General features: G+C 38.2%; 1 protein-coding gene across 12 annotated transcripts in view; it reads right to left on the reverse strand.

Moving 5' to 3' along the window:
* The window catches only part of CLOCK (clock circadian regulator), a 111,421-nt gene that overhangs the window by 75,038 nt on the left and 20,362 nt on the right, over positions 1-16,021 (reverse strand). Inside the window, exon 1 of one of the 12 annotated variants that reach the window (XM_070791448.1) lies at positions 6,881-8,164. The exons of the other annotated variants lie outside the window; for them this stretch is intronic. The gene's annotated coding sequence lies outside the window, so the exon portion shown is untranslated. Of the gene's footprint in view, positions 1-6,880; positions 8,165-16,021 lie in introns of those variants that run through there. 12 annotated transcript variants of the gene reach the window in all.

Raw genomic sequence — 16,021 nt, forward strand, 5'->3', positions numbered from 1 at the left:
GAAGTCTCCTGAAGAAGTGACACATAAACTGAGATCTTAAGAATAAAATAAGATTTCACTAAGCAAAGAGAGAAATTTCATCAATGTCAAGAGAAAATGTACACAAAGGTCTGGAGACATGAGAAGAACTGTGATTTTAGAATACTACCAAGTACCTTAGTGTTGACTGGAGCAAAAACCTAGGGACCAGGGGTAACAGAGGTGGCAGTAAGAGATGATAATGATGAGGTAAGTGGATCATGACAGTAACTCCCAACCCCACTCTCCCCATTTAAGACCCTGAAAAGTTTTAAGCAGGAAACTGACATTAATAGACACTTGTTCTTTTGAGCCATCATCTGGTTACAACACAGAAAACAGAATATAAGGAGCCAGGACTAGAATTAGAATGGTAGAAGTATAGTATTGTAAAAGTTCAGGTAAAACAATATAGAAGCAGCTGCTGCTGTTGCTGCTAAGTCGTGTCCGACTCCTAGCGACCCCACGGACTGCAGCCTACCAGGCTCCTCCGTCCACGGGATTTACCAGGCAAGAGTACTGGAGTGGGTTGCTATTGCCTTCTCCATATAGAAGCAGAGATCATTTTAAAAATGAGAATTTTAATAGATACTGAGATGACCAGACAGAATTTGGTGACTGATTAACAGAAGTTGGGGGCAGGGAGAAGTCAAGAATACCACTCAAATTTTCGCTTGGACACATCTGTGAGGTGGATAGGTAATACTGGAGGAGTAAATTGGAGAAAAGAGGAAGGGAATGATGTTGAAAGCACTGGCTAACATTTATTGAACATTTACTATGTACCAGGCATTCTTCAAAGTTTTCTCTCATTTAAGACTCAACAATCACATGAAGTAGGCTCTATTATTATCTCCATTTTACAGATGCGGAAACTGAAACACAAAGAAAATATGTAAGCTAGCTGGCCAAGATGAGCAGTAAGGCTAAGATATAAAACCCATTCATTTAGCTTGAACTATGCTCTTAATCAGGCTTCCCTGGTAGCTCAGCTGGTAAAGAATCCGCCTGCAATCCAGGAGACCCTGGTTCGATTCCTGGTCAGGAAGATCCCCTGCAGAAGGGATAGGCTATCTTCTGCAGTATTCTTGGGCTTCCCTGGTAGCTCAGACGGTAAAGAATCTGCCTGCAATGCGGAAGACCTGGGTTCAATTCCTGGGTTGGGAAGATCCCCTGGAGAAGGGCATGCCAACCCACCAGTATTCTTGCCTGAAGAATTGCCATGGACAAAGAAACCTGGCAGGTTATAGTCCATGGGGTCACAAAGAAAGAGACAAGACTGAATGACTAAGCACAGCACACAGAAGCATGCTCTTAATCACTGTGAAACAAACACCTCACGAATACTTCTAATGATGGATACAGTTTTAGACATGTTATGCTTAAGATATCTATGGGACATGGAAGAGGAAAAATGTCGAGCTGCCTCTGCTGCTAAGTCGCTTCAGTCGTGTCCGACTCTGTGCGACTTCATAGATGGCAGCCCACCAGACTGGTCTGTCCCTGGGCTTCTCCAGGCAAGAACACTGGATTAGGTTGCCATTTCCTTCTCCAATGCATGCATGCATGCTAAGTTGCTTCAGTCGTGCAGGCAGCTGGAAATATGGGTGTGGCTTTCAGGAAAGAACTGGGTGAAGATGTAAAGTGGGAGCCATCAAAGTAAATATGCACATTAAAGATAATGATTAAATGGATTTCTCTAGAAAAAAAAAACATACAAAAGGAGAAAAAAGGCTAAGGCTCAAATCTGACGAAAAAAGTAACATTTCAGAGACAAGCAGAAGAGTAGCCAATAAAATGGGGAAAAGGCAGAGCAAAAAAATGTAAAGAAATGGGCTTTGCAAACAGTTCCTGAATGTGAATTATGGCTCATGGAGATAACAGAAGTACCTAGCCCATAAAATTGTTCTAAGGATCAGCTATGTTACACGTTTCAAAACGTGTAGAAAACACAACAAAGGAGTGATAAATTTTAAGTATAATTAGTGGTAATAATACTATCAACTAGACGGAGAAGGACCAAAGATAACGAAGAAAGCCATGAAGGATTATTTGTCACTAAAATTAAAAGAAAGAGTACTTCAAGAAGATGACAATGTCAACACTGCACTGAGGACAAGAAAATGACTCTCAAGTGTCTATTACATTTAATAACAGTCTGAGAAGCTTGTGACAGAGAAATGAAATAGACACTCAACAATGCTTTAAGAGAGTAAACGAGGACTCCTTTTCTTAAAATATAGTTTGGTAAGACGTGTCAATAACTGGAAACGCTTAAGTCCTTTGACCTAGTAATCTCATTTTGGGCGGGAAAAAAAAGGAAATAATCAGAGATGTATTCAAAGTTTGACAGTGAACGCATTATTATTTAAAACAATAAAACTAGAAAGATTTTAAACATCCAACAGCAGTAACAGTGACATTAAAATATATTGAATATAAATCCAAAATATGTCAAAGTATCAACTGTTGTTATTTGAGTAATTAGCTTATGGATTTTTTCCATTTTTACTTTTTCTTTAGTACTTTCTAAAATTTTTCTAAGAATGTGTATTATTTTATAACAAGGAAACCTTAACTGCTGCCTTTTTCTTGTTTGTTTCCTTTTAACTGTCCAACATTAGAGCCTGGGCTAAGGAAAAAAAAAAAAACATAAGTAACAAAGTAACATGCTACTATTACCAAACATGAGTAAAAGAGACTATCTTCCTATGTACTTGTTCCTGTAACTTACAGAAGAAGCATTTTATTTCACCTAATTATTAACATTAAATTACTAATTTAAAAGGTTTAACTCAAGAACCTCAGTTTAAAAAATGGAAACTACAATAAATCCTTTTCTAACCTAATAACCTATTGACCTACTGACCTACTTTGGCATTTAGGTTAGTTAAATCTGATATCACAGATCTTTCTGGGACTGAGGGATCTATTGATATAAACATTAATTAAAAGTAGTGCTGAAATTTAATTGATATAATACAAAACCCAACAATCCTTAACTATGTTTATCATAATTTATGAAAAAGTCAAACTTGCTTCTGCAGATTACTGTTTGTATTATAGTTAAAAAGATAATTATTTTTAAGAGAACAATTTTAACTTGTAAAGAAAGGCTGAAATACTTTTAAAATTATTTAATGAATGAGTAAAGATGAAATTTAAGTTCTCAATTAAATAAAGTTCTCAATTTATTCAGTACTGAATGGGAACATTAGTTCACTTCCACAATGGATATGAAACATTAGCATAATAAAAAAATTCTTAATTCTACAGTAGTTTGTAACACCAATTTAAATCTAAAATTGACAGCAAAAACAAGAAACACACCCTAAATCAAAGTCTCACGATCCAGACCTCTTAGAACCAAAGAAAATTCTGATTCAAGAGAAACATCAAATGCTATCAAAAATCTACCCTGTCAATATCTAGATGAAAGGCATTTCTGAAGCCTCATTAAGTAAACAAAAACTGAAAGATTAATACAGCTCTCCTGGTAGCACACAAGACTACTGCAATTATTCAACAAATTTATTTCTTCAAATAATGTCTAGGTTCCCTTGTGGCTCAGTCAGTAAAGAATGTACCTGCAATGTAGGAGACCTGGGTTCAATCCCTGGGTTGGGAAGACCCCCCGGAGAAGGGAAAGGCTACCCACTCCAGTATTCTGGCCTGGAGAACTCCATGGACTATATGGAAAGTCCAAGGGGTTGCAAAGAGTCGGACACAACTGAGCAACTTTCACTTTCACTTTCCCTCTTCATGTGATGGACTGATCTGGTCCACAGAATACATCAGCACCTTAATCCTTTTTTGAGATGAGAGTGAGGCCCGAGACTGTCCTCAGCCTCAAATGAGCCTCACAGAAGATCTGAAGTGCAGCAAGAGTTCAAGCCCAACTACATACTGAACCAAATACCACACCCTAAACCTGGATACCATCCTACACCAAGCCCTATATTAGTATTCACAGGAAGAAAGAGGGGACCCTGTGGTAGGCAGAATAAGGCCCCACTAAAAGGACCATGCCCTAATCCCTGAAATCGGCAAATACATTTCAAAAAGGGACTATGTAGATGCAATAAGGTTAAAGACTTTGAGATGAGTAGTTAGTTTATGCCAGATTATCTGGGTGATCCAATGTAATCACACAAGTCTTTAAAAGCAGAGGACCTTTCCTGTCCATGGTCAGAGCAATGTGAGACAAAAGAGAAACAGGAAATGTGGCTGGTTTTGAAGGTGAAAGAAGAGAGCCACAAGTCAAGGAATACAGGCAGCTTCTGGAAGCTTGAACATACAAGGAAACATTCTCTCTCCTCTGAGGCTCCCAGGAAGAATGCAGCCCTACTGACACCTCTTGCCTTTAGCCCAGTGAGACCCTTATGAAACTTCTGAGCTGCAGGACTGTAAGATAGTAATAATAAATTTGTTCTGTTCTAAACCATTAAGTTTGCAGTACTTTCTAAGTTTGTCATTCTATGGCAGTAACAGAAACTTAATACAGGTCTAAAATCTCTGGCTGCTCTTGATAAATCTCAGCCTTTTCCAAACCCTTTCTCCCTCCATAGTCACAATAATCAACCTAGGAAACCACAGGGACTAATCCCATTATGCCCTACTTTCCTTCATGTCAGGCACAGGAGAGGATCAAGACTCAGGTCACCCCACACCACCTAGACTTTTGTTCCTACACACTCTGTATATCCCCACATTGATACCATCCCCCTTTCCCAATTTTCAAAATCCTTTGATTGTGTCCTCTAGACACATTATCATTAGCAAAACATCCTATTTCCTCAATATTGTTTTTGCACACTCTCTTCCCATTTCCTGCCTCAACGGATCTCTCTTTGCCAGGAGTTCTGTTCTCGCTCCAGGCCTTACCATTTACCATTGGGAGGAACCCAAGGCGTCAGCTGGGCTGCATTTCTTTCTGGAAATTTGAACGGGAAAATCTGTTTCCCAGTCTTTCTTTACAAGCTTCTAAAGTCTGCCTTTAGAAAGGCAATGCCAAAGAATGCTCAAACCACCGCACAATTGCACTCATTTCACACGCTAGTAAAGTAATGCTCAAAATTCTCCAAGCCAGGCTTCAGCAATATGTGAACCGTGAACTTCCTGATGTTCAAGCTGGTTTTAGAAAAGGCAGAGGAACCAGAGATCAAATTGCCAACATTCGCTGGATCACCGAAAAAGCAAGAGAGTTCCAGAAAAACATCTATTTCTGCTTTATCGACTATGACAAAGCCTTTGACTGTGTGGATCACAATAAACTGTGGAAAATGCTGAAAGAGATGGGAATACCAGACCACCTGACCTGCCTCTTGAGAAACCTATATGCAGGTCAGGAAGCAACAGTTAGAACTGGACATGGAACAAAAGACTGGTTCCAAATAGGAAAAGGAGTACGTCAAGGCTGTATATTGTCACCCTGTTTATTTAACTTTTATGCAGAGTACATCATGAGAAACGCTGGACTGGAAGAAACACAAGCTGGAATCAAGATTGCTGGGAGAAATATCAATAACCTCAGATATGCAGATGACACCACCCTTATGGCAGAAAGTGAAGAGGAAGTAAAGAGCCTCTTGATGAAAGTCAAAGTGGAGAGTGAAAAAGTTGGCTTAAAGCTCAACATTCAGAAAATGAAGATCATGGCATCTGGTCCCATCACTTCATGGGAAATAGATGGGGAAACGGTGGAAACAGCGTCAGACTTTATTTTGGGGGGCTCCAAAATTACTGCAGATGGTGATTGCAGCCATGAAATTCAAAGATGCTTACTCCTTGGAAGGAAAGTCATGACCAACCTAGACAGCATATTCAAAAGCAGAGACATTACTTCGACAACAAAGGTCCGTCTAGTCAAGGCTATGGTTTTTCCTGTGGTCATGTATGGATGTGAGAGTCGGACCGTGAAGAAGGCTGAGCGCCGAAGAATTGATGCTTTTGAACTGTGGTGTTGGAGAAGACTCTTGAGAGTCCCTTGGACTGCAAGGAGATCCAACCAGTCCATTCTGAAGGAGATCAGCCCTGGGATTTCTTTGGAAGGAATGATGCTGAAGCTGAAACTCCAGTACTTTGGCCACCTCATGCGAAGAGTTGACTCATTGGAAAAGACTCTGATGCTGGGAGGGATTGGGGGCAGGAGGAGAAGGGGACGACAGAGGATGAGATGGCTGGATGGCATCACTGACTCGATGGACGTGAGTCTGAGTGAACTCCAGGAGTTGGTAATGGACAGGGAGACCTGGCGTGCTGTGATTCATGGGGTCGCAAAGAGTCAGACACGACTGAGCAACTGAACTGAACTGAACCTTTTAAGTTATCAGGTAACAACAAATTAAAACTACAAAAAATTCACTAGCTTTATAGCAGAAGAGTTATTAATTTGAAACACTAATAATTTCAAGTGTTGTTGAGGACAAAGAGAAACAAGAACTCATGTACAATGCAGGTTGAAGTTTAAATTGATTCAACCACTTTGGAAAACTAAACTAGGAAGCATCTACAAGAGCTAAACATCCAAATACTCTGAGACTCAGCATGTTCCCCCTTGGTTATTTATCCAGCAGAAAGGCATACATATGTGCCAAAAGACATGCTCAAGAATGTTCACAGCAGAACTGTTTATAGTAGTCAAAAACTGACAATAAACCAAAGGTTCATCAACCGTACAATGGATGAATAAATTGCGGTATATACAAATAATGAAGTATTACAAAGCAATGAAAAAGGATGAGCTACTGCCATATGAATCAATATGAATGACTCCTGCCAACAAGATGTTGATCATAAAAAAAATTAAGTTCAAAAACAGACAATACCAATGAATACTGAATCAAGCCAGAATAACAGTTACCTTTGGGAGAGCATGATGACTGTCAGGGGGGCATGAAGGAGGCTCCAGGATTGATGAAAATGTTCTATATCTTGACCTTGGTATTCATATTGGTTAAACAAATGTTCACTTCATAAAATTTCATCAAAATGACACTCAGTATTTATGGACTGTATAACATGCATGTTTTAATTCAATAAAAAGCATTTAAAAGTTAGCAATACTACATCAGTCCCTTGATCTGTTTTTAATTTTTTGGTTATTTTACTTGGTTAAACTGAAGTCTAGTAGAACTAGGTTTCTATTATCAGTCTGCCTCCTACTTGGGTACTAAAAGTCATATTTACTTTCTTTTTCTGGACAATTACTGAAGAATAGTCTTATGTGTGGATCCTTCCCACATTATGAGGGCAACAAAAGTCTGCCCTGAAGTTAAGACTTTTATGTACAAACTAGATAATTCTAAGATAGTATTTTTTCTCAATATATACATAATCAACTTTCTATATTGAGTTACAAATCACCAGTTCCCACAGTCTGTATCTGGAAAAAAGGAGGTAAGAAAACACAAAGCTTCTGAGGCTTAGCATCTAAGCTCTGGTCTAGCTAAATTTGAAAAGTCAAAGTCGCTCAGTCATCTCCAACTCTTTGAGACCCCACAGACTATACACATTCAATTCTCCAGGCCAGAATACTGGAGTGGGTAGCCTTTCCCTTATCCAGGGGATGTTCCCAAACCAGGGATCAAACCCAGGTCTCCTGCATTGCAGATGGATTCTTTACCAGCTGAGCAACAAAGGAAGCCAAATTTGAAAAAGCATATCAAAACAAGGTGTAAGCATAATGCTGCTCTGAAACAAAATGAATTATTAAATGTAAAGTGCTTTAAAAATTATGCATGCTAAGTCGCTTCGTGTCCGACTCTGTGTGACCCCATAGACGGCAGCCCACCAGGCTCCTCTGTCCATGGGATTCTCCAGGCAAGAACACTGGAGTGGGTTGCCATTTCCTCCTCCAATGCATGAAAGTGAAAAGTGAAAGTGAAGTCGCTCAGTAGTGTCCGACTCTGTGTGACCCCATGGACTGCAGCCTACCAAGCTTCTCCGTCCATGGGATTTTCCAGGCAAGAGTACTGGAGTGGGGTGCCATTGCCTTCTCCAAAAATAATGCATATCACACTGTAAATGCCCACCAGTAAGTCTGCAATTCTTTATACCCAGTTGGAAAAACATTATAACAGATCCTTACTCTTGAATTTCCTTCAAAATATTTAAGATAATAAAAAAATAGATCTACTTTTAAAAAAAACGTATTTATGGAGCAAAGGGAAAATTTAATAGATTTTTATTAAAACAAGCTGAAGTGAACATTAAAGAAAAGTACACGATAGATGAAAACTTAATAAACTATACCTAAGATTTTTTTTAAGTTCTAAATTATACTACTATTTAACTATGATGTTAGGAGAACTCCTATATATACTTTATCCAGTCTGCCAAATTTTAACATCTGCATCGTCATCTTCACATATAGATAAACATATTTTCTGAAACATTTGAGAGTAAGGTGTGTATACCATGCCCTTTTACTTCCAAATACTTAAACGTGTACCTAAGAACAAAGATATCCTTTTATAATCTATTTTTTAAAAGGAGTAAATAAAGTCCTTAAGGGCTTTCTTCTTCCTCCAGTTTTGTCATGTATTAGATTTAGCCATTGTATCTCCTGAGCAGAAGATATTAAAGAGGTGCCAAGAATACACAGAAGAACTATACAGAAAAGGTATTCACAACCCAGATAATCACGATGGTGTGATCACTCACCTAGAGCCAGACATCCTGGAATGTGAAGTCAAGTGGGCCTTAGGAAGTATCACTACGAACAAAGCTACTGCAGGTGATGGAATTCCAGTTGAGCTATTTCAAATCCTGAAAGATGATGCTGTGAAAGTGCTGCACTCAATATGCCAGCAAATGTGGAAAACTCAGCAGTGGCCACAGGACTGGAAAAGGTCAGTTTTCATTCCAATCCCAAAGAAAGGCAATGCCAAAGAATGCTCAAACTACCGCACAATTGCACTCATCTCACACACTAGTAAAGTAATACTCAAAATTCTCCAAGCAAGGCTCCAGCAATACATGAACCATGAACTTCCAGCTGTTCAAGCTGGTTTTAGAAAAGGCAGAGGAACCAGAGATCAAATTGCCAACATTCACTGGATCACTGAAAAAGCAAGAGAGTTCCAGAAAAATATCTATTTCTGCTTTATTGACTATGCCAAAGCCTTTGACTGTGTGGATTACAATAAACTGTGGAAAATGCTGAAAGAGATGGGAATACCAGACCACCTGACCTGCCTCTTGAGAAACCTGAATGCAGGTCAGGAAGCAACAGTTAGAACTGGACATAGAACAGACATAGAACAACAGACTGGTTCCAAATAGAAAAAGGAGTACATCAAGGCTGTATACTGTCACTCTGCTTATTTAACTTATATGCAGAGTACATCATGAGAAACGCTGGGCTGGAGGAAGCACAAGCTGGAATCAAGATTGCCGGGAGAAATATCAACAACCTCAGATATGCAGATGACATCACCCTTACGGCAGAAAGTGAAGAAGAACTAAAGGGCCTCTTGATGAAAGTGAAAGAGGAGAGTGAAAAAGTTGGCTTAAAGCTCAACATTCAGAAAATGAAGATCATGGCATCCGGTCCCATCACTTCATGGCAAATAGATGGGGAAACAGTGCAAACAGTGGCTGACTTTATTTTTGGGGGCTCCAAAATCACTGCAGATGGTGATTGCAGCCATGAAATTCAAAGATGCTTACTCCCTGGAAGCAAGGTTATGACCAACCTAGACAGCATATTAAAAAGCAGAGACATTATTTTGTTAACAAAGGTCCATTTAGTCAAGGCTATGGTTTTTCCAGTGGTCATGTATGGATGTGAGAGTTGGACTATAAAGAAAGCTGAGTGCCGAAGAATTGATGCTTTTGAACTGTGGTGTTGGAGAAGACTCTTTGAGAGTCCCTTGGACTGCAAGGAGATCCAACCAGTCCATCCTAAAGGAAATCAGTCCTAGGTATTCATTGGAAGGAATGATGTTGAAGCTGAAACTCCAATATTTTGGCCACCTGATACAAAGAGCTGACTCATTTGAAAAGACCCTGATGTTGGGAAAGAGGGAAGGCAGGAGGAGAAGGCGACGACAGAGGATCAGATGGTTAGATGGCATCATCGACTCAAAAGACATGAGTTTTGGTAAATTCTGGGAGTTGGTGATGGACAGTGAGGCCTGGTGTGCTATGGTTCATGGGCCTGCAAAGAGTTGGACATGACTGAATGACTAAACTGGAACACCTTTTAAATTATCTTGTCTTTATAAGGTATTCTGCAAGACACAATTTTAAAACATAGGTTCTTGAGCAAATCAAACAGGGAAGTTTAATTAAAAAAGAGATTCAATTGAAGAGTTGGGAAAAGCTTCAGAAGACTTAGATGAGAATATGTAAAACTTTATACTCAAGAGTGGCTTTAGTATATATATATATTTTAAAGGTTTATTATCAAAAGGTTTCCAGATTTGATATTGCTAAATCTTATCCCTCAAGATGTCAAAAAATTATTGTAACTTAGACAAATTAAAAATTATTAATTTAACAGACAAATCTGGCCAATGATTTGATAGCTATCTGTAAGGAATGAATTCAGAAATGGATTCAGAAAAAATTACTGTTTTCATCAAAATTCTCTCCTACAGTAATAAAAAGACACCTAATCCCGGTAAGCAAATCTTTAAATGAACTGGAATTATTGTGATCATGCATAGAAAGAATAGCTATTTGAGATATAAGATATCGTGTACTTTTACTCAACAAACATTGACTCTGTGCCAACTACGTGCCAGATCTACGATAGCTACAAAGAGATCAGTAATTTAAAAAAAATTAGGCATGGTACTCACCCTTAAGAAACTTATAATTTAGCAAACCTAAGATTCCTACTTTCAGACAGGAAAGGTATTATTTTTCTCTATTCTGAAAACAAAGTAACTAGGATGCAGAGTGGTAAATGTGTTAAACTGCACAGAACTGTGAAATGTTCTAGAGACACAAGAAGTTAGTAATAGTTGCTCAGTCATGTCTGACTCTACAAACCCATGGACAGAAGCCTGCCAGACTTCTCTGTCCATGGAATTCTCCAGGCAACAATATTGGAGTGGGTTGCCATTTCCTTGTCCAGGGGATCTTCTCAACCCAGGGAAAGAACCTGGGTCTCCCACATCACAGGCAGATTCTTTACCATCTGAGCCACCAGGGAAGCCACAGAAAAGAAGAGCACAAGAAAGGCAGATTCTAAAATTGTCATCTTAAATCTCCTAATAGAGGCCTTAATTTGCCTCTGTCAGGCTGTAGAAGACTCCTTAAAAATATCCTCCAATCTATCCCTTGACTCCAAAAGGGACCATGTTCCTTAATCCCCAATGTACATACTAGCCTTGTTCCACTGAGTCAGTCACCAGCTACTTTCCAAATAATATATTAGTGCTGCTAAGTCACTTCAGTCGTGTCTGATTCTGTGCGACCCCAGAGACAGCAGCCCACCAGGCTCCCCCGTCCCTGGGATTCTCCAGGCAAGAACATTGGAGTGGGTTGCCATTTCCTTCTCCAATGCATGAAAATGGAAAGTGAAAGTGAAGTCGCTCAGTTGTGTCCGACCCTCAGCAACCCCACCGACTGCAGCCCACCAGGCTTCTCCATCCATGAGATTTTCCAGGCAAGAGTACTGGAGTGGGTTGCCATTGCCTTCTCCGAATATATTAGTACTTTTACATAAAAATATGATAACAGATATATCTCCTTCATAGAAACAGATAATGTCCTTTTACAGATAAACTCCTTACATAGGAAAAAACAGAAGCTGCACAAAAGGTATATACTACTATATAGTTTTAGAATGGATGTGATAAGAAATATGCAAATCGAAGACTGGCTGGTCATAGTGGTTCTTTAATAATTTAACTGTGTCAGTGATAGGCTATAGTAGGCCATATGAGTGAGTGAAGTTTGGTTCTTTTCAAAGTTGTATGTAACCTAATACCTTTTCATTCAATTAGTGTGAGGAATGCCACGACTAGAAGAAATAGGATGAAGAGTGTTAGAATGTTAATTTTAAACATTCTGTTAGGAGGAGAGTTGAACCTCTAATAATAACGATTTTTTTATACAATTACTAGGCTCTGCAGTCTAACCTGTGTTCTCTGGCAGGGTGTTTTCATGAATTAAGATTATATCATTAATTAGTTTTAAGGTGCTTTTGAAAAGTAGGCCTTATTTTCATCTTTTTGTACTGGGAGAAATATATAATAGAAACTGACTTGGATTACTCTGGTGTAAACTCATATTACATAGGACTTTAACTATTGAATAAATGAATATTTAATACTGGTTATGCCATTGGGATGTCCTGACCCAACATCAAGATTCTAAACCCTACTGTTGATATGAACTCTAGAGTAGGACTATGCTGTTATCTGTAGTATAACTTGCTCCGTTGATCAATTTTTTGGATCAGTAAGGGATCAAACATTTTGACTATTTGGTCTAAATTTTAATCATTCAGAGACTTTTTTGTTCTCTGAGATCACCCCAAACAAAACCGCTAACCCATATAAAAGTTTTATTATCCCACGATGATTTAGTTCATTGTAGTGGGGTGGGGGGGGGGGGGGCATTAATTAAATAAAGCTCCATACAGGCCTCTGGTCTTATTTTGTTATTCCCACCTCTTCATAGGAAGGTCAATTTCACTGATTAAGAGATAAGAAAACCCTGTGTGGCCACTCACACAAGTCTTTATTCAGAAAACAAGTGATTATGCTGCCTTTGCACGGTCAGGATAATAGATGTCACTGGGCAAGCAGTGCCTTTAATACTAGTCAGGCTAGAGGTGATACTCTCAGTAAATAGGCAAGGTTTGTACTTGTTGAGTTCCTTTTACTTTTTTAAAATCTTTTGGTAGGTGCATACCTCTGTCAGGTTGAGACTAATTTTAATAAATAATTTAACACTGACTTAGATTTGTTGTTAACTACCAGTGATTCTATTACTTATATAAGCTTATGCAAGAAGAAATATTTCCTGTTAGTCATATTAACATTACTGCTTCTTTTAATTAATAGACTAGTCCAGTATTAAACTAGGAGTCGATTTATTGTTGGTATTAAGGTAAATGTGTTGCCAAGCTTGAATGCTTAATCGATGGCTGTTTTTTAAAGCAACTATGGTGTTATTTTTACTCTCTAGATAAGGTTGTATCCTGTTTCTAAGGAGTTGAAACTTTTTAGATTAACATTTAAAAATACATTAAAATTTCTGATTTTTTAATAGTTTGTAAAGTTGAACTATGATTTAAGATTTTTTTTTTTGGACAACCAGCTCTCATCAGGCTTGTTAGGCTTGTCACCTCTACTTATAAATCTTCTCAGAATTTTGCTATATAGATGAGTTTGTTCTAATAAACTGTTCATAAGGAGCTCATCTGGCTTCTGGGGATTTAAGTTCTTTGTTAAAAATTTCCTAGTTAAATCATTATACAAAATGTAAAAGGGGAGAGGTTAGGGTTTTTTTTATTACTTTTAATGCTTTTTTTTTTAAATCAGGCCCTTACAGTATTTTCTACATAGCACTCCAAATTTTTAAATTTCCATCTCTTATTCTTTAAATACTGGGTGAATAATTTATTTAATCTGCTTATAACAGTTGAATTTGTGGGAAATTTGGGACAAATTTAAAGTATCCATAAACTATGAAACTCCTGAGGGTAAAATAAACTAGGTGCTTTTATTTACGCTATCCTTTGATTTATTCAAGCACACTTTCTAGTATGCTTCCCTCAGTAATACTTTATCTCCTCATATGTGTTTGGTACTTGCTAAGAGATTATAAAGGTTATTAATAATTGAGGAGGGTGATGGATGGAGTGTACATGCTTGATGGCCTGATTCAACTAGGCACCCTATTCTTAATTTACTACCATAGCCTCCTTTGGTTTTCAGTTTCATAAAAACTTTCGTATAATGAGAAACATGCTCTTGAAATAGAAAATATAGTCCATTTCCTCCCATCCTACAAGTTACATTTTGACCTAACATTTTTATGTGTAATAATTACACTATTATTCCTTTTTAAGAGTTTGCTGAAAACAGCAGTATATAGACTGAATTAGCAAATGCTGGTGAGGTTTATCAGAGTTTATCAATCATAGAGCAGGCTCCTCTAGAGGGGTATGAAGCACCATCAAGTCTCTTGTGTTTTAAGCTACTGCTAATAGAACTCTGGCAAATAATTTTGTTACTGTAATTATCTGAGTTTAGGGCTAAGCATAATGGGTTATCTAATCCTGGATTGAGTCTTAGCTGTCGTGTGATCAAGAACTGTTAAAGTCACTTCTGTAGTTTATTTTTATTTTAGCTATAGCTTTTTACAGTTTAGCTAGAACTTTTTTATTATTCTTTAACACAATTTACACTGGTTTTCTATTAATTTGAGTTAATCATATGACCGTGGTGGCTAGCACAAAATTTACCAACCCTAAATTACATAACTAAGTCCAATTTTCATTAATGGCTTAATTTTTATCACTGCTGTTTCCCATGAGGGTATGGCTTAAGCAAGGCAATATGACCTACTATTTTTGTGTGCTTGGTATCTGCTTCTTTTAATCATGATTTAGAGGACAGTCTGTTTAAGCAGGATTCCCAGCTGGTGCTAGTGGTAAAGAACCTGCCTGCCAATTCAGGAGACATAAGAAACGTGGGTTCAATCCCTGGGTTGAGAAGATCCCCTGGACGAGGGCACGGCAACCCACTCCAGTATTCTTGCCTGGAGAATCCCATGGACAGAGGAACCAGGCGGGCTATAGTCCACTGGATAGCAAAGCTGGACACAACTGAAGCAACTTGCACACACGCACTGCTTAAGACATTGTGGTATCACTAAAACGTGGTAAAAAACTGAGAGTACTATTTTAGTTTTCTTCCTAATATGTCCATTTACATTCACTTTAGAAGAGAAGTAATACCAGAATCAACTTATTGCCTGCTTGAAAACAGCAACACAGGTCTAATGAGAATATGGATTACACTTCCCAAGATAGAAAAAAAGTGTAAGTTCAGTCACTGAGAATTGGTTATTAACTCTTACCTCCCTCTAATTTCCCCCAACTCATTTCTTATCTTAGCACTCAATCTATAAATACTTTTCCAACTAGGTAGAGCAGAGGTCAGCTAACTTACTCTATGCTGCTGCTAAGTCGCTTCAGTCATGTCTGACTCTGTGCGACCCCATAGACGGCAGCCCATCAGGCTCCTCCTTCCCTGGGATTCTCCAGTCAAGAATACTGGGGTGGGTTGCCATTTCCTTCTCCAGCTTACTCTATGAAGGGTCATAAAGTAAATATTTTTGGCTTTCTGGGCCCTAAGGTCTCTGATGCAACTCCCTAACTCTGCCTCTATAGCCTGAAAACAGCCATACACAATGTGTAAAAAAATTAAGATCAGCTGTATTTTAATAAAGCTTTATTCATAAACAGTAAACCTGAGTTTCATATAATTTCAACATATTGCAAAATAGTATTCTTCTTCCAGGAATTTTTTCCATCAACCATTTAAAAATGTAAAGACTATTCTTAGTTCACAGGTCATACAAAACAGGCAGTAGACTGGATTTGGTAGTGTGCAAACCCTGGATGGACAGACCTGCTTATAAGCTGGAGTTGTAGCAGGTGACTGGCCCGTCTTTACCTCAGTCAACTGATGTCTAAACCTAAAACCTGACATGAAATAATTCTTATTCTACTTTTCATTCATTTGCAAATCACCTTTCTCTCAACAACAACAACAACAAAAAGACACACTGTAGCTCTTACTTTCAGATGGTAACTTTTAAGAATTTCAAGAACTGCTGAAATACATCTGGATATCAATTATCTTTCAATAATTTTTCACTTCTCTTGAGAATAAAAATTCTAAAGATAAATAAAAGCTATCAAAGAAGGTAGCAGTCTATGCTCTAAATGTTTTTATAATAATTGGTCCTATGCTCCTTGCAAGGAGATTGCAAACCTCACTGTACCCAATATTTATGTCAGGAAAAAAAA

This window comes from Bos indicus, chromosome 6 (assembly GCF_029378745.1).
Source record: "Bos indicus isolate NIAB-ARS_2022 breed Sahiwal x Tharparkar chromosome 6, NIAB-ARS_B.indTharparkar_mat_pri_1.0, whole genome shotgun sequence".
Lineage (NCBI taxonomy): Eukaryota > Metazoa > Chordata > Mammalia > Artiodactyla > Bovidae > Bos > Bos indicus.